This window comes from Myodes glareolus, chromosome 18 (genome assembly GCF_982192425.1).
Source record: "Myodes glareolus chromosome 18, mMyoGla1.1, whole genome shotgun sequence".
NCBI classification, from domain to species: domain Eukaryota; kingdom Metazoa; phylum Chordata; class Mammalia; order Rodentia; family Cricetidae; genus Myodes; species Myodes glareolus.
The window spans coordinates 67,849,289-67,869,694 of NC_142043.1; the positions used below are offsets into that span (position 1 = coordinate 67,849,289).

Consider the following 20,406-nt stretch of genomic DNA (forward strand, 5'->3'; position numbering starts at 1 on the left):
ACATCCCTTGATAGACAGAGGTATTCAAAGATGGCCACTCCAGGTAGTCTGGCTCCCCCTCCATGGGTTGGGTGACTGGTGAACAGAGAGCTTTGGGGTGAGTCCAAACACTTTTTAAAATTTCTAAGCCCTGGGCTTGGTGGTCAGCCCAGTAAATTCCTTCCAATTTTTGTTGTTGTTGTTCTGTCCTTAAGGTCCGATCCTATGTATTTTTTTTCTCACCTCTCCCCACCCTATTGCAGGCCTGCACCCAGCACTTCCTGACCCCTCCCTCAGTACCCACCCTAGTGTAGCTGCCTGTGCTGGCGTGCAGGATGGACCACAGCGTGGAGGATGAAGGAGAAGAGGTGACCCACCAGCCAGGTGGAGACCCAGATCTTCAAAAAGCACACCTGCCTGAGACACCTATGGGGCAAGCCCATGTCTACTGTCCTCTGCAATGGATCTCAGGAGATGGGGGAGGCCTGCCCCCTCAGCCACCCCTAGCAGTAATCTGGTTGCAGTCACACAGTCACAGAATGGCAGAAACAAAGACAGAGGCAGAGAGAGAAGTTGCATTTGGGGACAGTTGCCTGTAATTGTTACCAAACTTTTGAAACAAAAACAACAACAAAGAAATAAAAACACTCGATAATTAAGTACATAATTGCACACAGCACTTGTTAATTAAGCTTTTACTCCTAAAACCTGACAGAATCTGCTTACAAGGTGATAGCTGAGGGGAGGTGGCAGATGGTGGGCCATCTGTGATGCGAACGAACACTCCACAGTGAAAACTTCCTGCCCCGCAGGAGGAAGGAGATGCTGCGGGGAGGCTTCTGGAGTGCGGCGGTTTATCTTCATCCTCTGCAGAAAACGAGCTGATGGGAGAGCGAAGACAAAAACACTGGACAGACTGTCCACCCTGTCCCGACAGCTGCGCTCTGACCTACGCCCGTGTCCACCCTGTCCCGACAGCTGCACTCTGACCCACGCCCGTGTCCACTGGACAGACTGTCCACCCTGTCCCGACAGCTGCACTCTGACCCACGCCCGTGTCCACCCTGTCCCGACAGCTGCACTCTGACCCACGCTCGTGTCCACCCTGTCCCGACAGCTGTGCTCTGACCCACGCCCGTGTCCACTGGACAGACTGTCCACCCTGTCCCGACAGCTGCGCTCTGATCCACGCCCGTGTCCACTGGACAGACTGTCCGCCCTGTCCCGACAGCTGCACTCTAACCCATGCCCGTGTCCACTGGGCAGACTGTCCGCCCTGTCCCGACAGCTGCGCTCTGATCCACGCCCATGTACCTCATGCCTCCCTCTCTTGTGGGATGTGTCTCCTTCCACTTCTTCCATGCTCCAGTTCGTGTGCAAGGAGAAAAAGCAGAATAGAAACTTGAGAACTGAAGGGACAGCGGTCATGTCCTCGTCCCAAGTCAGATCCATGCTGACCTCCCCCATTAGCACACGGGCCTCCTAGCCCATGTCCTCACTGTAAAATGGAGATATATTACCTTCCTTGGCTGCTGGCTGACTGACTGGTTGATCTGATAAGATGGCAGTAAAAGCTTATTGAGCAGATGGGCGACTTCGCACCTGCGTGGAGTGATTCAGAAGCACAGAACTCTGTGATTTCAAGTCTGCATGCACTGAGCTCCAGCCCTATTGCCGGCTGCGCAGCAGGCCAAGCCTAGAGTCATGGGCTCCAGGGCTCCTGGGGAGGAATGGTGGGGCAAGAGGTTCTCCTCACCTGCTATCTACTTCCTCCTCCTAGGCAGAAGGAGGGGCCATTTTGCTGCGCATGCACACACACACACACACACACACACACACACACACACACACAGCTGCCCTGCTGACCCTGCCCACCTAGGACAGGCTTCTTTTGGTCTCTGTGGCCTCTCAGTTGAGTCGCATAGTACAAAGCATGGTGGTCTGTGCATAGGGAAGCCCTCCTTCTGACCCCAACAGGCCCCCCGGGCACAGGCCCAGGTCTTGGGACCTCAGGGAAAGGACCAAAATGGCTGTTCACAAACATGGCTCCTCTGTTGCTGTAAGCCCTGTCTTTCTTTGAGTCTTAGATGAGCGGAAAAACACTCATGTGTGCACCGTGACATCTGTCCCAGAGTTCGCTGAACAGAGAAGGGGCAGACAGAGCGTCAACAGCCTCGGAGCTAGCCTTGCACCCGCCCATCCAACACCCAGGGAGCACCCCACTTCCCATACACATATCCTCAGGACATCCTGATCAGAGGAAGGGCCACCTAGAAGCCCAGTTCCTCTGCAAGGACTATGGATCCCCCACTCTTCCTCAAAATACTTGTTTCTCTGCAGGAAGCAGCAGTTGAGCCAAGAGGAGGGTGCAGAGTGATCCCTCCCCTCAAAAGATGGGCCAGTCTTGGCAGCCAGTACTACTGAGTATACGCAGACAGTATCTGAGCATCTTCTAGAGCCTTCTCCACTGAGCACTTGGGATTTCTTCCACAGCAGTGGAGGAAAGAGTAGAAGGTTCTTGAGTCCTGTGTCCCAGGGAGAAACATGTCACACAGGCACACATTCATGCCATAGCCTCAGTCAAGTTACCCCAAGGGTACCCATTCCCCATCACCTCCCTCAGAAATAGGTTGTCAACAAAGGACAGGGGGCTGATATCCCCAACAAAATGAATTGGATCCTGCAGCTCGAGGAGGTGAGAGAGGTGAACAAGCCATGCCCTGACTTTACAGAAGAGGAAAATCAGGCCTCCGGGCAGGTCAAAGGGAACAGGGAGTCTCTGGTCTTGGAGCCACACCCCACCCTAACTCAGAGTCAGAATTCTAACTCAGGGGAGCTGATTCTATGGTTCCATTCTGGTGGAAAAGGCGACTCCAGCAGGGAGGTTGCAAGAGGGGAAAAGCCAACAGGCTGCTTCCCAGGGTGGAGCAGAGCTATCTCCAGGATCTCACACAGGCTGTTGTATCTCTTAAGAATCAGTTGAATTGTCAAGACTGGTATCTCCTTTTGGACATGCTTTTCTTGGGAGAAAAGGAGCGGTGGAATTAGGACTTAGTTGGGGGTTGGAGGTCAGAGAAGAACCTGAGGGAAGCTCAGACCCCAGGTGGGTGGGTGCTTATGCCCTAACCCCAGAGAGAAACTGAGCAGAAACCTCTCAGCACCTGGGCATGTGGCTCTAGGTAGGATTTGCCAGCACAGCTCTGTCTCAGGGTCACCCCTTGGTGGTGCTGGGGCTGAATCAGCACAGATCTTGGGCCAGAGAAGGCAGGGTCTGTAGACAGGCCCCTGATGACGGGCTGGGCCCCATTCCAGTGTCTCTACCTTTGAGTGGGATGGGGGGGGAAGAAAAGCCTGCCACAGGCTTTGGGTGAGGGCAGCGGCTGCAGAGGCACAGACGTGCCTTGAGGGAGTGGTGAACAGCTAGTGTTCCTGGAGAGTGTCCTCAAGCAAGGGGGCCTCAGTAGGCAAGACTGACCCAATGTGGGGTGGGGGGCCTCCCAGCTCTAGGCTGAGAACACCCTTCTCCCATCATCCAGTCTCAGCTTTCTTTTACAGAAGAGGGAATGGCCCAGTGAGGGCCTGAGATGCAGGATCAGTCTACAATACCCTCTCATCTTGGGGAAGTACAACCTAACATGGCCACCCTATGGCCTGCCTGAAACTGGGCAGCTCTGGGAGGCTCCAAGAGCCACCAGAATCCCAAGCCTGAGTATCAGAGACCAGAGATGGCTGGTGTTCATACCACACCTACCCTGACAAGTGGGGGTGGTGGCTCCCTCACACATGGCTCTGATCTAGACACCTCTCTGCAGTCTGCTTGTGCTGGCAGGTGGGAAGGTTGTCTGTGTCTTTGGAGAACTTGTAACTCTGGGTCCCAGGCCAGTCCCCCATTTCCTATCCCCCAGCTCCATTTCGGGCACTGCCCTGCAGTTCCTCCAAGCTAGGCCTAGGCCAGTGAGGAGGTTCTGGTCCTGGCAGCCTCCCCTGTCCAGGGAACCAAAGACCTGTCCTTTTGAGACCAGGCAGTTCTCTCAACTGTCCCCACTCCCATCCCATCTTGGCCTCTTTCTCGAGCCAGCTTAGAAGAAACCCATCTTTGCGGCCTGTCTGACTCCACCCCCAGTCCGCTGCAATCCAACCAAACTTCTCTTCCTGTTGGAGGTTTCTGTGTCCGCAGAAGCTTGGGTGGAGAGGTCCGGGAGCTTCAGAGTCCCCTCTTTACTAGTGTGGGGGGCCAGGAGTAAAGGACATGGGGTTGGTTGGTGCGGCTGTTGAGAGCAAACTTCTTGGGGAGAACTGGGGGACTGCAGACATTGTCTAGAGTAGCATACGTATTTGCCTGGACATGCAGACATGACCTGTAGGGGTACAGAACTCATCTCTGGAGACCAGGCTGAGGGACAATGGGAATCGATAGTTCTTGGTACAGTGACCACATGACAGACCAACCATGGCAGCGTTTGTCTTCTTGTTAGAAGGAATGAAATTGGAAGAAAGGGCATCCAAAGTCCCCACCTTCCTCTTCTCGTGTAAGGGGACAACACTTGGATGCCTTTGCTAGATTTCTTCGAATAAAGCACACAGGGTTTGGTAGGCCTGCCATCTTTTGCTCTTTCATTGTTTTGTATCCAGTCCTGACTCTTGCAACATCTTCAGAGACCCTTCCCAGAGGGGACCTGGGAAGTTACCTCACCATCCATGTCCCTTCCTCAATGCTCACTCCTCCCCAACAAGTCTCATGAAGAAGGAATAACTTAGTCACAGACTTTCCACATACATGATTCATTGGCTCCCAATTGTTCTACTGAGATTGTCAGATCCATCATCTTGGACTAGGGGGTTAGGCTCTTTAATCATCCATCCATCCATCCATCCATCCATCCATCCATCCATGCATGCATGCATCATCTACCCCATCGTGGGAACTGTTAGTTTCCCAGGACACAGCAGAGCACAGGAAGAATCCTGCCCTGGGGTCTCCCGGAGAACCCCAACTGAAGCTTCACTTGTAAAAGCAAAGATGTTTCCCTAAAGCCTTAATGGGAGTGGTTTCTGAGACCTTCTTGTGAATGAGCTGAAGCTTGCTGTGGGCTCAGGGTCTCAGGTTGGGTCAGCAGAAGCTGAGATAAATGTCAGCCCAGTGGCTCCAAGGCCCTAGCTGTGTCGTAAGCTGTGATCTTCTCAAGAGGCCAGTTTTTAAACCTAGAGTCAAGGGATGGACTCACACTGAGATGGACTCACACTGAGGAACAGAACTGCCACAGGGACCCAAGATGCCTCCTGCTGGTTCCATTATCTCCTTCTTTGAACAGAAATTAGATAGCAGGGTTTGAGCATCTGGACAGTTCTTTTCTGAAGGTCACCCCCACCTCTGGCAGCCAGACACAGAGACTGTGGCCATGATCCTCAGCCATCGGGAAGATCTCACACTGGGTACCGACTCTTTCTGTATTGAGTAGCGATACCAAAGCACAGATACTCAATTTCCCATATGCCTTTGCACGTTTCCTGACCAGAGGAGTAAGGTCTGAGAGCTCTTGTGTTTGGGGGTACCAGGGCATTTCTGAAGGGCAGTTGCCTCTGCTACTGGGGTTATTTCACCAGTTTTGTTTCTGCTCAAATCTCTGCAATTGTTCTTTGCAGCTTGCACCCGCCAGGGCTTGGTGTCCCGCTCCTGACGCCTGCTTTTGAAAGTGAGTGGCACACAGCAACGGCCACCCAGAGCCACTCGGTTGTTAGGCTAGTGCTGAAGTAGTTGTAGCTGGAAACAGTGAGCATGGGGTGTGTGGGTGGAAGAGGTCAGTTGTGTGTTGGGGTGTGAAATGTCCAGAAGTGGCATGTGGGTGACCACAAAAAAGGCCGGGAGCATGGGGACAGTCTTCTGGAGAAGAGACAGTATATCAAACCTAACTTGTTGGGCAGTAAAGCTAGGTGTTATTTGGGGATCACAGACATAGCCCTGATGCTAATGTGCCACATCCTTAGCTGCAGGCTCTGAGCTCACAGCTCAGAGAAATAAAACAAACCAAAAAAAATGAACACTTGGCAACAATTAATTGCTAAGATGTGAAGAAAAATTGTTTTGAATATTAAAATTATAGATATAATGCTATTAGAAAGATGATTCAGGGTTTATGAAAACATTATTTATATTGATTTATTCCCAGAGCCATCAAGACTCCTTGAAAATAATTACAGTTGACATTTCCATTGCTGAAACTAAATGCTGATCTCACATAATGAAAAGACACACGTAGGATAGGCTGCGCTCTAGAAAGTATCCAGACAAAGTGCCAGGTTCCAGGGTCCGTGCCCGTTAATAATGACCCAGGGCCAAACAGCAGCCTCTAGGCAATTCACCAAGAGGCCTCTCTCTGCTAGAGGCCCTTAGACTTCAGCATCTGTGGGCTCCCAGGTCTGACAGGGCCAGTAAGGACTGGCACCCACCCAGTGGCTGGAGCTGGAAAGGAGTTCAGGCCGGCAGTGAACGGGAAAGGAAGAGAGCCTTTAGACACAGACAGAAGGTCAGCTTGGCTGCTGCGTAGAGACCCAGGAACTGGACTGCAGGAAGTGGGAGCGAAGAGGCCTCCCTGGTGCTTTGGGAGAGCTCTCTTCTTGAGACAACCTAGCCCCACCTGTTTGCTGCCAAATGTTCAAGAATAGTTGTTTCCACCCAGTGGGCAGTCACAGGCGGCCTGCCATCTTCAGCCTGGGTTGTACTAAGTATATAGAACAAGTGGCTTCTCCCACCCTGACATTATCCTGGGGCCAAGGGGTGCCCACAATGGACTCCTTTCCACATAGCAAGATGAAGACCGGTGGTGGGTAGTGAAATCAATTTCATGGGCTGCGACCAGCACAGCAGAAATAGACGTCTATGAAGTAGATCACTTCCAAACATATGGCATATATGTGAGGCTGTGCAGGTCGGACACACTGGGACACCTCTGGCCTTTGTCTGGGTCCTTGCATTCTCATGCCTCTGGGTACAGGGACTGAGGGGAGCTTGTGGCCTGCAACTTCTTAGTTACATTTCTTGTTTCTGTAACAAAACCCAACAAGAAGCAGCATGAGAAGGGTTCATTTTAGCTTACAGTCCCAAAGGATACAATCCTTGCTGGCAGGGAGGGCATGGCAGCCGCTGAGGCAGCTGGTCACGCAGGGCTCACAGTCAGGAAGCAGAGAGAGATGGACGCCAGTGTTCAGCTCTCGTCCTCCTTTTTATACAGCCTGGGACCGCAGGTGGAGCCAGCACACTCATGGTGCACCTTCCTTCCTCCCTCAGTTAAACCTTTCTGGAAACACTCTCAAAAGCACCCCCAGAGGTGTGTCTCCATGGTGGCTCAACTGCAGTAGCAGACAATGCAGATTCGTCATCACAACAATTACTCCCATTGACTTGGTGTGGTTCCACACGTGTTCCCAAATGCGAGGGCAAGGAGACCAGGCAGGAAAAGTGCATACCAGGCCAGATGTCACCAAGACACATCCTTAGACCCAGCAACCTAGGACCTGTGCTCTGCAGCCAGTGTTTCCCTTTGCCTTGTCCAGTGCTACAGGAGAAGTTAGCTAGTAGATCAATACACGTATCCCATTTTATGCGCCTGAAGTTGGACCCGAGGTTTCTCTCCTGGGGAGCCTCTGTAGACAGGAAGACCTGGCATTTCACTCACGACAGGTGCCCTTTGTGAGCATAGAAGGGGGCTTGCTTGAATAAAGGCGCCCTTCCTCGGGGATGAGGCTTTGGGGTGACATATTCGATGGCGGTCCAGAGGAGCTAACCAAAGGCAGAGACATGCCCCCTCAGAACTTCTGTTCCACCTCAAGCTTTCTTACCCCCTAACACTTGGAACATGCTCTTCCCCATCATCAAGGGCCCTGTCAAATACACTTGGGATCAAGGTCTTGGGCAGCTGTTAGCGCTTGACCTCCAGTCAGAGCAGGCAGTCATTGCAGAAGAGAGGGAGGTGTCTTTTTCCTTGAGAATCTGAGCCCTCCCAATTCAGAGGCAGAAAAGCCAGGGGAGGAGCCCCCAGAGCACCTGTGACCAGCACTAATTCCTCATCTTTCCCTTGCCTGTTTTCCTCTTTTCCCAAGATCCCCTGCTCCTTTTGGAAGTTCTGGTGGATTTAGGCAAATACCTACCCTACTGGGATAGAACATGGGACCTGATTGGCACACTCACCACACCGTGCAGTGACTGACTCTGGAGTCAGCTGTGACCCGTTATCTGTGGAGTTAGGGTGTGTCCTTGGGCAAGTACCTCTTCTCTTAATTAGGATTGTGTTGGACTATTTTAGGAGCATCTTACTGGAACTAATGTTCTGAAGAAGACGTCTCTCCTCTTCCTGGCAACCATTAACTGCCTATAAATTCTCAAGGAGCGGCAGGGCCACAGGAGAAAGCCGTGAAAGCACACGGTCCCCAGAGCTTCCGAGGTCAGCTTTGCAGCTGTAGTATGACCTGCAAGGCATCCGATGCACCAGGAAGCATAAAAAGAAAGCCTTTTGCAGGGTCCTCCATGACTCTGGGGACAGCTTGCCACTCTGAGGTCCCTGGTTCTGAAGCCTTATCCTTATTACCCCAGGCCAGGAGTCAAAAATTGGCCTATTTTGAGACATAAATCACTGTGTCTCCCATTTTTTTCCCAAGGAAGGGAGTGGGGACAAGACAGTTGTCTATGCAGGGTTAGCATCTCTCTTGCTCTGACCCGCCCAGTAGAGCTCTGTCTTGCTCTGCACCATGGGGCAGAAGAAAGTCCACGGGGCCAGGCTGCAAGGCTTCACAGACAGTTTAGGGTAGGAACGCCTGATACCTGGAGATGTGCAATCCTCCTGAGGGAGCCTCAGGGATGCAGGGGTGAGGCCAGTGATGCTGCAGGTCAGAAGAACTGAAGGTCCAGTCTTGCTCACCATGACCTCAAACTCCCAAGTCTTTTCCCCACACAAAAGAACTTGCTTGCTGGCTTGAATCTCTTAGAAAATACTCAAAGTTTTTAAGCTTTTCAGAGGTGCCCTGGGTATGGTTTAAGGTCACTAATGAAGATGTATCTCTGCAAGTCCTGAAACTGGAGCCAAGTCAAGTGTGAGAGGGAGCATGTGGAGGGTCTGCTCTTCAGCACGAGCAGTGTGGGTGGGAGCCAGCAACAGCGACTTAGCTATGATACAGCGGGTGGTTTCCTGCCATGGCAGACACAGAGTACTTCTGGAACCAACAGCCAAGGAAGTTTCTAGACTCATAACAGAAGATCTCTTGGTACTTGATCTACCGCAAGGCATCAGGAATCAAATAAGAGTGTCTTTACTAGCTCTCTTGACAGTTCTATAAGCTGCACCCAACAAACTGCATGGGGCCTGGTGGAGTTCTGAGCTGTCCAGGGGCCCGACTATAGGGGCTGCCTGTTGGATGCCCTGACCTCACACAGATAGTTTCCATAGTGCAATGCCCTCTGGAAGTCCTGCATTTCTAGGTTTGACTTGAGTTCCCAGGAAGTTTCTGCAGCCTGACCAAGCAGGTGAGGGCATCTCTGCCCAGGGCTGCACAGCAGGAGGACTCCCCTGCCCCATCCCCACCATGAGGCAAGGATCATACTTCTCAACTGCTAATGTAGAAGTTCATGGCACCTCTTTGGGCAAGAAAGGGACTCACAGGGCCACAGGCAGTTGACACCACACTGGAAGATTAAAAAACAAAACAGACCAAACAGACTGGTTGAGCTTCCGGCATCTCCCGTCCCAGAAGTGACAAGACTAGAAAGCTGCCCAATTGACCGTTGCAGAACTTGGCTTCAAACCAAAGTGTCTTGTGATCTAATAGGTAGGAGACCAATCAACTTGGACTCTGACAGTTGTGGGAAATGTAGTTGGCTGCCCAGCCCACCCGGAACAGAAAGGGAAGTATGGTGGAAGAGGGGCAGGATGGGAGTCCCACAATGAGCAGCAGGGCCATGGGTCCCTCAGCCCTTATGTGCACCCCTCTGTGGACTGGTTGGCAGGGTGGCTCTGTGTAAAACGGTCATGTGACAAGCTCTGTAAGAAACGGGAGAGAGAAGGTGATCAATGGGACAAGCACAGTTCTTGGCAGTGACAACCCTGAAGGGACACCCCAATGCAGATGGCGCTCTGAGTGGAGAAACGTGAGGGCTACAGAACAAGAGTCTTTGTCTTGGTCCAAGGAAGAGAGCAGAGTGGTGAGTCATTCTATGGGGGATAGTAAATCAATTGTCTTTGGTCAGGGACCACTGGAGGGATGTCTTCCAATGGGGTATTTTTGTCTAGAGTGGCTTTGAGTTTATTTCATGTCCTAGCAGCTTTATTTCCACCCCTGTCCAGCACCAGGATGCCTAGGTCCTATTTCACACCAGCTCCCAGGAGTCTACGGAGTCTACGTGGAGAAGGGGTGTGTGAAGAGCCCTCAGTCCCTATGAACCTTAGAGACTGTTTGGCTATACAAAAGGGACTCCTTGGAACAGGGCCACCATAGCCCTGCCTCATTCTCCCAGCCACAGGCGACCTGAAGAGTCAGGGGCCTCACCCCAAAAGTTGTTTGTCTTGTGGGTTCTCACCTTGGTGGTATTTGGGTCAAATGCCTCTGCTTGACCACAAAGCTTCTGACAAAGCTTTGGGGGGGTGGGGTTAGAGGAGGAAGGGCTCACCAACTTCTTAGGTATGGTTACCAAGAAAGAGAACAATAAACTTGGTACCAGGCTTGATATTCAAATCATAGATTAGAGGGGAGGGAAACAAAATCACTGGGGGTTGGGGTGGAAGGTGGAGCCTATCAGGTCTCTCTTCCCAGCCCCCAGGGCCCAGCCCTCTCAGACGCTCTTTCCTCCCCAGGCTGCAGTGGGTCTTCAACCTTCTCTGCCTCTTTCCGCCCCGTACTGCCAACATGCTGGCTGGCACCTCATGGCTGTTGGCTAAATGTTTACGGATTAAGCGGAGCCATCTGCATGCTTAATCTGCCTGGCTCCTGTCACCAGGGCTTGGCATTTACTGGCTGGCAAGGACCTGACTTCTTTTTCTTTTTCTTTTTTTCCTTCTAAACTTATTGACATTAAGAGCTAAGTGTATTTAAATGAGTTTGAATAATCCCAGCCTTGGGTGGAAAAGAATTGGTTGCAGTCTCAAGAGCTTCATCAGTAGCACTGAACCTTCAGCCCAGTCACATCTGGACTCCACACCCTCCTCTTTTATGGAAGTTGTTGGCAAGAGAGAGGTCTTCTCTTTCTCTACCTGAGAGTGTTGAGAGGGACTCAGTGAGTGTGGGTGAATCCATGAGGGTCCCAAAGAAAGGGATATCAAGTATTTATTAGGGGACACTCACAAATGACAAGATAGAGAGCCACCACTGCCCTTTTCCCTGAGTGTGCTGGAAACTGCGGTCACGCTCTGACCGCCACACAGAGAGCATGCGTCGTCTTCTCTCTGCTTATTAGAGCCCCTCAGATCGTGCCCTAAGGGCTGGCACCCCAAATGTTAATTGGCTGAATGGATTCCAACAGCAGGACTCCTTGTCTGACTCAGAGTATCGAAATAGGCCCTCAGCTTTCTATATCTGCAGATTTACACCTTTACAGCGCGTCGGGAAGTCGCCAAGCGCTAGCTCCTCATGTCCTCAATCTTACACCATACTTATTTCATGACTCAGCTGCCCCTACTCCAACCCCTGGTGATATGGCAGCATTGAGTTAATCTGTGCAAATTGCGACGTGCGAGGTCATCTCAGTGTATGGGGCAACAAGCCTTAATCAATGAAGGCACAACCAGGGGGGCCCACAGCTGAATTCCAATCCAATACTACTAGGAGTGTGTCCAAAATTCTCACGTAGAACTCATGGTGAGATAACCACTGGGCAGCATATTGGAAACCTCTGTAGAGATGAGGATCTAAGTCACTTAGGGGAGTCAGGTCCCTATCTTCCTTGCAGCATCCTGCTACATGCTGAAGAGGACACTGCCCTGACTGTTGGGCAGCATAGCACAAGACTCCAAGAGCCGCCTTCACAAGATCTCTCTGCCCAGGTGCTATTAAAAGGCTGTTTGATGCCCAAGGGCAGATCTCCCTGCTGACTAATGGCGATGTCCCTGTCTAGTGATGTACGTAGTATGCGGTGAGTGTGCGGCTGAGGGAAAGTCACAAGTCAGGGACATAATCAATGGAGTGACCACACCCCCCTCGGCACTGGTAGTGATGTGGTTGGATGACTTAAAATGGCTAAGAAGTAAGTGCCTAGAAGTAAGCCTACCAGAGTGTGGCTATGGACTATGGCCTGAGCTGCAAGATCTCCGATTTCTAAAGTGAGTGATGGATTGTCTACCTGTTCCAGAAATACTGCGGAGGGCGCAAGGAGAGGGAGGAGAAGTAATGACATAATTCCAATAGCAGGCACTGTGTGTTGGGTGCAGGGGAGTGACTGAGGCTGTCTCCCCCACAGCTCAGCCCTAGGCAAGCGCTGAGTCACGCTGTGTCTCACTTCCTTCACCCATGGTGAGGAGAACTGACACACAGCAAGACTTACTCCATTAAGGCAAGGGAAGCCCTGGCATGGGCCTGGCTCCAAAGCCTTTCAGTGGTGCTTTGTGGGACAGCACAGCACGGGCTTGTTAAGACCTTAAGCTTCACACCTGTCACTGACATTTCTCATTGGCTCAAAGGGAAGTCACATGCGTCACAGCTAGGAAGTGGCAGAAGTGGGATTTGAACCAGAGAGGTTCTTGCACTTGAATGCAGGATACCTTTTGCCTAGACTCCTGAAGATAAGGGGGTTGAGGAGCCCCATAGACTGGACAGGCAGTGAGAAAGGGGGTTGGATTTCTAGCGGGTGAGAAACAAGGCTCTGGGCCTCCCCAGGGAACCCGGGATGGCTTCCTGAAGCTGGCAGAACTGGACTGAACTCTGTTGAAAGTTCACCCAAAGAACTGTAACTTTAAGACATAATAAACACACCCAACTGAAGCTATCTGCTCAATGTCTTTAAAAATTGTAGCTCCTGGTGACTGATCATCACCCCATCAAGATACAGAACACTTCCATTGCCCCCCAAAATTTCCCTCCTGAACGGTTTCCAGCCAGTACCCCACACCCAGCCCCTCTCCAGATAACCACCATGGACAGAGTTTATAAAGACTGGGTGGGAGGTGAGCAGGCACTTAGAAAGAACTTAGAAGGAAAAGGACATGGGGGCACTGACTTCCCATCAGTGCGGATGAGCAGAGGGGCAACTGATGTCAGAGATAAGAAGACATCAGAGATTGCAGAAGAGAAGATCTTGTGCCCTCGAGGAAGCGGGACTTCGTGTCAAAGGATTAGGAACCCAGACTGAAAAAAAGCCCATTGTGAGGGTGACTGAGAGCTGCCAAGGAAGCTTGTGGGTGAAGAACAGAGAAAGCCAGGGTATGAGGCTGCAGGGAGCAGAGCTGATTATGACCGGCTTGAGCACCCCCACTGGGACCCTTTGGACTACCACCCACACATGTGGGCCCCACTGTTTTTCTTGTTTTTCAAGCAAAACCAGAAGCCTAAATTCATGAGAACAATCTCTTGATTTTAAAAGTTGAGAACTGTATTTCAGTCTCTCCAAAATACCATGCAAACCAGTGCAAGGTGTTCCTGACATGGCCTTGACCTGAGAGGCACCAACAGAGGTCTTCAGCATTCCTTCTCTACAGTGAGGGGCAGAGGGGGCCAGTTAGCACAGCAGCCCTTCAGGAGGTATGGACCAGCCTCATAGGATCCAGCAGGAGCGAGGAATTGGGGCGTGGCCTGACCCCACTCCATCTGGAAGGTAGAGGTGGTAGGCCTTAACTGATAGGCAGCCTGTGGGTATGAGACAAGATAAACCCCAAGGACTCAAGCAGGGCTGTGTAATGAGATGGAGGGATTTTGGATTGCTTGTGCGAGGAGAGGTGGAGAGAGACAGGAGTGGAGACAGGGCAGCCGTACAGGCTAGATGAAAGTAGGCTCCAGCGGAGAGCTCCTCGGAGTACCCTGCCATTTAATCCTTGAAATAATGGGGGGGATGCTCCTCCCCTGGAAGCACCCTCTGTCCAGCTTCCTGCACTAGGCTCCCCACTCACAGCACCAAAACCCCTGGTGGCCAGGGTCCAGGAGGTGGCCAGGGCCCAGGAGGTGGAGGCAGAGAGTGAAAACTACTAGAAGGCTTGGCTTTTGCCACCTTGGGTTCTCAAAGCCTCAGCTCGGTGACGGATGGGTGAAGAGGTTCCGTAAGGTTGTTGACTGACTGCCAGGGCTCACAAGACCCCCTGAGCTCCAAAGTAGCGAAGGACACAAGGACACTAGGCCGCACGGACAGGAGGTACCTAGAGAGTCCTAGAGGAGGTAGGGAAGCCAGATGATTCTAGCTGTAAAGGGGAGAAAGAGAAAGCCTGCACAGAATGGACCACGAGTACTCGGGAGTTGATTATGTGGGCTTGTAAGAGTCAACTGTGGGCACCTCTTCCCAGTTTCAGATGGAAGCTGGCATAGCTTCAACATGGAGGGACTATTTTACACACCAAGACTGACAGACATACCGCAGGGCTGGCTTCTCCCTGGAGAGCCTCTTATTAAACCCCTCCCCTAAAGCAGATATGCTATTTATTGGCTGACACCCTGGGATATCGACAGAAGGGCTGGCTGGGACCCCTCAGGGACAAAGACATCAAGAGTTCAGACCTCCAAGCTGCCGCCTGTACCCTGAGATGGTCCTTTCGTCTCTAGGGACCTCACTCAGGTAACACTGGATCCTTGGGCTCAGAAAAGCAATTCAGGATGAGTCGGTAATGGAGTTTATTAAGAAGAGAAAGGCTCTCAGCGAAGAATCCTGCTTGTGAGTCCAGGTGTGAGCTTCTCGAGTCGCACGCATGTCTTAGCAACAGAGCTATATGACATTTTGGTAGCTCTGCAGTTACATCTCAAAAAAATTGTAGGAAACCTTTCCACCCTCAGTAATGAGATTATTAGAAAGGTTCAAGGGGGCACTGAGGTGGGTGGCTGGAGGCTGGGAAGTCCATTAGAGGAGCTAGTGGCACCATGGTCAGACAATGGCATAGGGAAGGCTCTGAGGAGAGAACTCAGGCCAGAGAGAGACAGCACAGCCAGAGGAATGGAATCCAGGGGGCAGAGTTGGGATTTGGGGCCTTTATGGTTCTGAGGAAGACTCTCGGATTCTCCAGCAGGCGGCAGGGGAGGTGTGTGGTCACCTTTGATGCTTCTGAGCCTGCAAACTCGTTTCCCCGGGTGAGAGACCCAGACACCTGCAAGTCTGTTAGCTAGAGAGCCACAGACAGTGCCCTGCCAGCATCTGTCCGTCCGCAGGGCCGGGAAGAGAGGAGCAGTAACCTGGTCCAGGTTCTGAGAGTAGCTGACCAGGTGCCTTGGGTGGGATTCCAATCAGAAGGCCGCTAAGGTTACATAAGGGGGTTGGGACACATCCTCGACTTAGTAGAAAGAGTTTCTGGTGAGAGTCTGTGTAACTGTAGGCTTCCAGCGTGGAGGCGGAAAGGACTATATGAACACCAGACTTTGAGCAGAGTTAGTAGCTGCTTTGACTTGGAATGTCTATTAGTTGGGGAGAAGGCCCAGAGGAAGTGCTTATTCTGCAGCTGAGAGAAGCTGAGTTCAAGTCCCCGTACAAACAAAAACTCTCGGAAAGTTCTCTGGGACTCATTGGCCAGTCTGAATTGGTGACCCCAGATTCACCATGAGACCCATTTTGAAAGGGACCGAGCGTTGTAGCACACGTCTTTAATCCCAGCACTTGAGCAGAAGAGGTAGGAAGATCTCTGTGAGTTCAAGGTCAGCCTAGTCTGCATAGCAAGTAGCCAGGTCTACATAGAGAGACCTTGTCTCAACAAAAGAAAAAAAGAAAAACTAAGAGCCCGAGAAGAACACACACACCTGAATACACGTGCACACGTGAACAAACACACAGATCTGCAAAGCACATGTTTTGCTAGGCATGATGGTGAACACCTTTAATACCAGCACCCATCAGATGGGAATCTGGAAGAGAGGACGTCATCACTGGGGTGTCAAAACCACATATGCAAAAATACATACCATCTTCATCTAAGCTGACCACCAAAAGCGGCAGGGTGTCCATCTTGTGAGGCGCTTGTTTGATCAACCGTGATGCCAGAAGAGATTACATTTTAATGATTTACTTTACTGATCAAAACTTAAACAGAATGGAAATTTCAGAAATTTCAGTGGAGTGAAGACACATTGTCCTGATTGTCAGGCACAGACATGGCATTTAATGATAACACAGGATTCCCCCTGGGCTGCTGTCATTGTACCAAGGGCCGTCGGGTCTAGCGTGATCATCTTAATGGCTGAATTTGGGAGCACGACCCCACAGGCTGAAGAAGGAACATCTAATAACTGCTGAGACCGTGGCAAACAGCAGAGAAGAATCTTGAGGAGGAACCCAGTGCCGGACAAACAAGATGGCGCGAGGCTGCCATTGATGTGGAGACACCAGCAGCATCACAGCCAGAGCACTGAGTGAGGTGGCAGCTGCTAGGAGGAGAAAAGGAACTTCTCTTTCAAGACCATTTTTGCCAGGTGGTGTACAACTTTAATCCCAAATTCACAGAGGCAGGTGGCCTCCCTGAGTTTGAGAGCAGCCTGGGCTATAGAGTGAATTTCAGGCCAGCCAGGGCTACATAGTGAGACCCTGTCTCCAAAATAAATAAAGAAAAATAAAGAAGTTCTTTCTCTTTAAAGAGGACACATGAGTCTTTTATGGCTTGACTTTTGCATGTCCTTAAGATGCTCTTGAAGCTGGGGAGATGTGGGTGGGGAAGCTCTGTTCTAGAAAAATACATTGTTTTAGTTGGGGTGAAACTAGCCTTTGTATAACCTGAAGGAAATCAGTTACGTGAATCTGGCACGTCAAATAGGGGTCTCACAGGCTAGCGACAGCAGCTCTGAGCAGCAGAAAGCCTTGGGACCACATAGGGCAGTTATATCCCACCTATATACCACCACCCCATGACCAGCAGAAACCCTTCCTCTTTCCCTCCCTCCTCCTCCTCCCCTTTCCTTCTCCCTTTCCCTTTATTTCCTTGCTCTACTTCCCTTCCAGCTCTTCCTCTCCTCTCTTTTCCTCCCTCCCTTCCCTTCCTTTCCCTTCCCTTCCCTTCCCTTCCCTTCCCTTCCCTTCCTTTCCTTTCCCTTGACCCCCCCACTTTCTGGAAGCTCTTCGTTTTTCCTTTCCCTCCCTCCCTCCCTCCCTCCCTCCCTCCCTCCCTCCTTCTCTTTCCTTCCCTCTAAAGTAGACTACAAACAAACAAAAGTGTAATTTTGACAACCGACTGTCTCAGCTTCAGGCTCTGCACACACATGCATGGGTCTCCACTGAGCAGCCCAGCCCTCTCACAAGGTGAGATACAACTGACCGTCTGTGGGTCACCCGCGGAGGAACCGCCCAGGGTATGAGTCTGCCTCAAAGGCCCAGTGCTCTACTCTGTCTGGTACTCAAAAGACAGCCAGTAACTTAAAGTGTGTGGAGACCTCTGACTCAAATGCCAAGGGCATGAGTCAGGACAAATGAGAGGAGGGTCCTGAGGGGTGTGTGCCATGGTTTCATGGTGCTGGGGACAGCTGAGGAAGGCTGCAAAAGATACCAACCCGAGGGCGTGTTTGGTTAGGGTTAGGGGATCTGGTTTTGATCAACAAGGGTCACACAATCCCTGTGGCTTTGTGCTAGCCTCCCAAGGCCATTAGATCTTCCTGAGGGGTGAGTTTTACCACAGCCTCAGATGTGCTCTTGATTTTGGGTCCAACCTGCTCAACTGAACCCTGCCTTAGGCTTCTCACAGTTGTGCGGGACTGCTTGCATGGAGCATTCCCTCGCTGTGCCTGGGTCTGCAGCACAACAAAGCTGATGGTGAAAGCCCAGTCCCAGGTTCCACACAGTTCAGAGGTGGCACCTTCAGGATGATGAGCTCGTGAGGGCTCTGCCCTGTCTGTGGAGCCGTTCATCTGCAAACAATGGTGTCATGGGCCATTGGGAGAAAGTAGAAACCTTGACTGGGGCCCACTTGGAAGAGTTGAGTCATTGGGGATGTGTCCTTGAAAGGTAAAGGGAATATTTTGTTCCCAATCCCTTCTTCTTTCAGTGTGGATAGGGGGTAAGGGGGTCTCACTGTGTAGCCCAAACTGTCCTTAAACTTACAGCCATCCTTCTGCATTTGCCTCTTAAAAGCTGGGATTACAGGCATATTCTACATGACAGCAGTGGTGGCTGCTCCCCACTCCCAGCCTCCTCCCCTTCCCTCCAGTTTCCACTGTGGCTGCCTGGGGCTGCTTCTCCCCCACCCCGCCCCAGGCTGTGCTCCCACCATAATGATCTGCTTTGTGACAGGCCTGTAGCAATGGGACCAGTTTGACCATGGACTAAAACCCCACAGCCAAAATTAACTTCTTCTCCTCCATTGTCGTTTTCCTGGGGTGTTTTGCCACAACAGCAGGAAGCTAACATACCGTCTGTTCCCTAGGCTCTGGGACCCTGAGGGCTCCCTACCACTAACCTGGTCAGCTCCGGGTCAGGTCACTGGAAGAGGCCCACAGTTCAACCCAACCAGGCCTGGAACAGACATCTCTTGGGTCCTTAGCTCAGGCTTCCCAGCTCCTCCCTGAAGCCTCAGATCATTGAGCCCCCAGAAGCCACTGGACCAGGGAAAGGAAGTGAGTGTGTGTCGCGAGCACTACTGAGCAGGCCTTCCGGCCTTACTTGGAGGTCTGCAAGTAAATGACACTCAGGATAGCAGTTCTCTGCTTTGTCTGAACTAGGTTTATTGTATAGGCACTTCAAGATCTTATAATCGTTCTGGCACAGCCAATAAGCAAGTATCACTATCATAAATAAAGGTATAATATCCCATATATATTTCTAAATCCTAGGCAAGGCATTACTATATTCTATCTAATAAGGCATTGGGATATACGACCTGATGGCGGTTCGTGGCTCTCGACGTAGACCTCCGGATCAGCAAGTCTTGATCCGCTGGCAAGAGCTAGTTCTCTGGCTCTTGGACGGTCTCAGCTGTTGAGCGGCTGGTTAGTGATGGTTCATTGGATTCTCTATATGTGTTGCTAGTCTGGTCTTCGGCTTTAACAGCCTCTGACAGTGTGTCTAGCAGGTCACCTTGAGAACGTCTTCTGGTCGTTTGTGCCCCGTATTTACACTACTCTTCAGCATTACCTCACTCTTTAGCGTCACACTTTTGATTAGCACGCATGTCTGGTTATCATTCTGCACATGTCATTCTTATCTATATTTTGCACGTTTCAGTTAGTTTCGTTTCTTCCGGACATGTTCGTCCTTACAGGCTCATAACAGTGTGTGAGCTTTGGCGTGGTCTAGGGGCCACTTCCCTCCACCACTTCCTTTCCCAGGCAACCTTGACTTATTGGAAGTTTATCCTATGGGAAGGATGCTTGCTGGGGACAGGCAGACACCTAGGTCCATCCTTTGGGCCTTAACGCATCGCTGAGGCTCCTCTACCTGCTCTCAGTATAAACTGGACGGTCGGCTTGATGGCCTCCAGGGCTCTCCCTGCCTGCTTCCTTGAGAGGCTCATCCCTCGGCTGAGTTGTCCTTCCACTCCCCTGACTGGATTCCATTCGGTCTTCAGCCAGCTGGACTGCACAGGGCAGCACTTCATTCTCCCCTCCACCAGCCTGTCCTTGGCTTCACACAATACGGTCACAGTCCTGGTCCTGCTGCCCTTGGAGCCTGACACACAGGTGAGATGTTAGCTAGGGCATGGATGTGCTGGGGAGGGCCTCCACACGGGCCCTGGAGCCTTGGCTGACTCCACAGTCTTGTTCGCTTGAGGCAGTCTCATGTAGCCCAGGTTGGCCTGGAACACACTAAATAGCTGAGGATGACCCTGAATTTCTGAACTTCCTGCTTTTACTTCCAGTACCATGGTGGGTTTCTATGTTGGAGCGGAAACACCAGGTTTTATTCATTCTAGGCAAGGATCCTACCAACTGAGACACATCCTCAGACATATTTGACAGCCGAGACAACCGCTTGGCTCTGCTGCGTGCCTGGCCCTGTGTTTTGTGTGCTCTCAAAGACAGATGCTGGCCAGTGTCACACACACACACACCCAGTACCCCCCAGTCTCCCCACCTGGAGACTTCTGGGTTCTTTCTTGGCATATAGAACAGTTGAAATTCTTCGGAGCACACAGCTGGCACGGGCTAGCCTGGCCCCCATTCAGTGCCCCATACAAGGGGACCAAAGTAGACAGAGCCCCAAGTGCGGCCTCTAGACACAGAACATGGCCAATCGTCCAAGGCCCTGAAGCGTCAACACCGTCTCCCTGCTCCTCCTGCCTGGCCCTCATCTGTACCTCCTGTGCTTCCCAGACCTTAGAGAATATTTAACCACCTGTTAAATGATTT

At 51.5% G+C, this 20,406-nt stretch overlaps 1 long non-coding RNA gene across 1 annotated transcript; it reads right to left on the reverse strand.

The window, feature by feature from the left end:
* Positions 1–15,711: 15,711 nt before the first annotated feature.
* LOC125411246 (uncharacterized) lies at positions 15,712–19,524 on the reverse strand. Its single transcript, XR_007235280.3, has 2 exons — positions 18,939–19,524; positions 15,712–16,500 (listed from the first exon to the last, which is right to left on the reverse strand). It is a non-coding gene; the product is annotated as an uncharacterized LOC125411246 (long non-coding RNA).
* Positions 19,525–20,406: the final 882 nt, after the last annotated feature.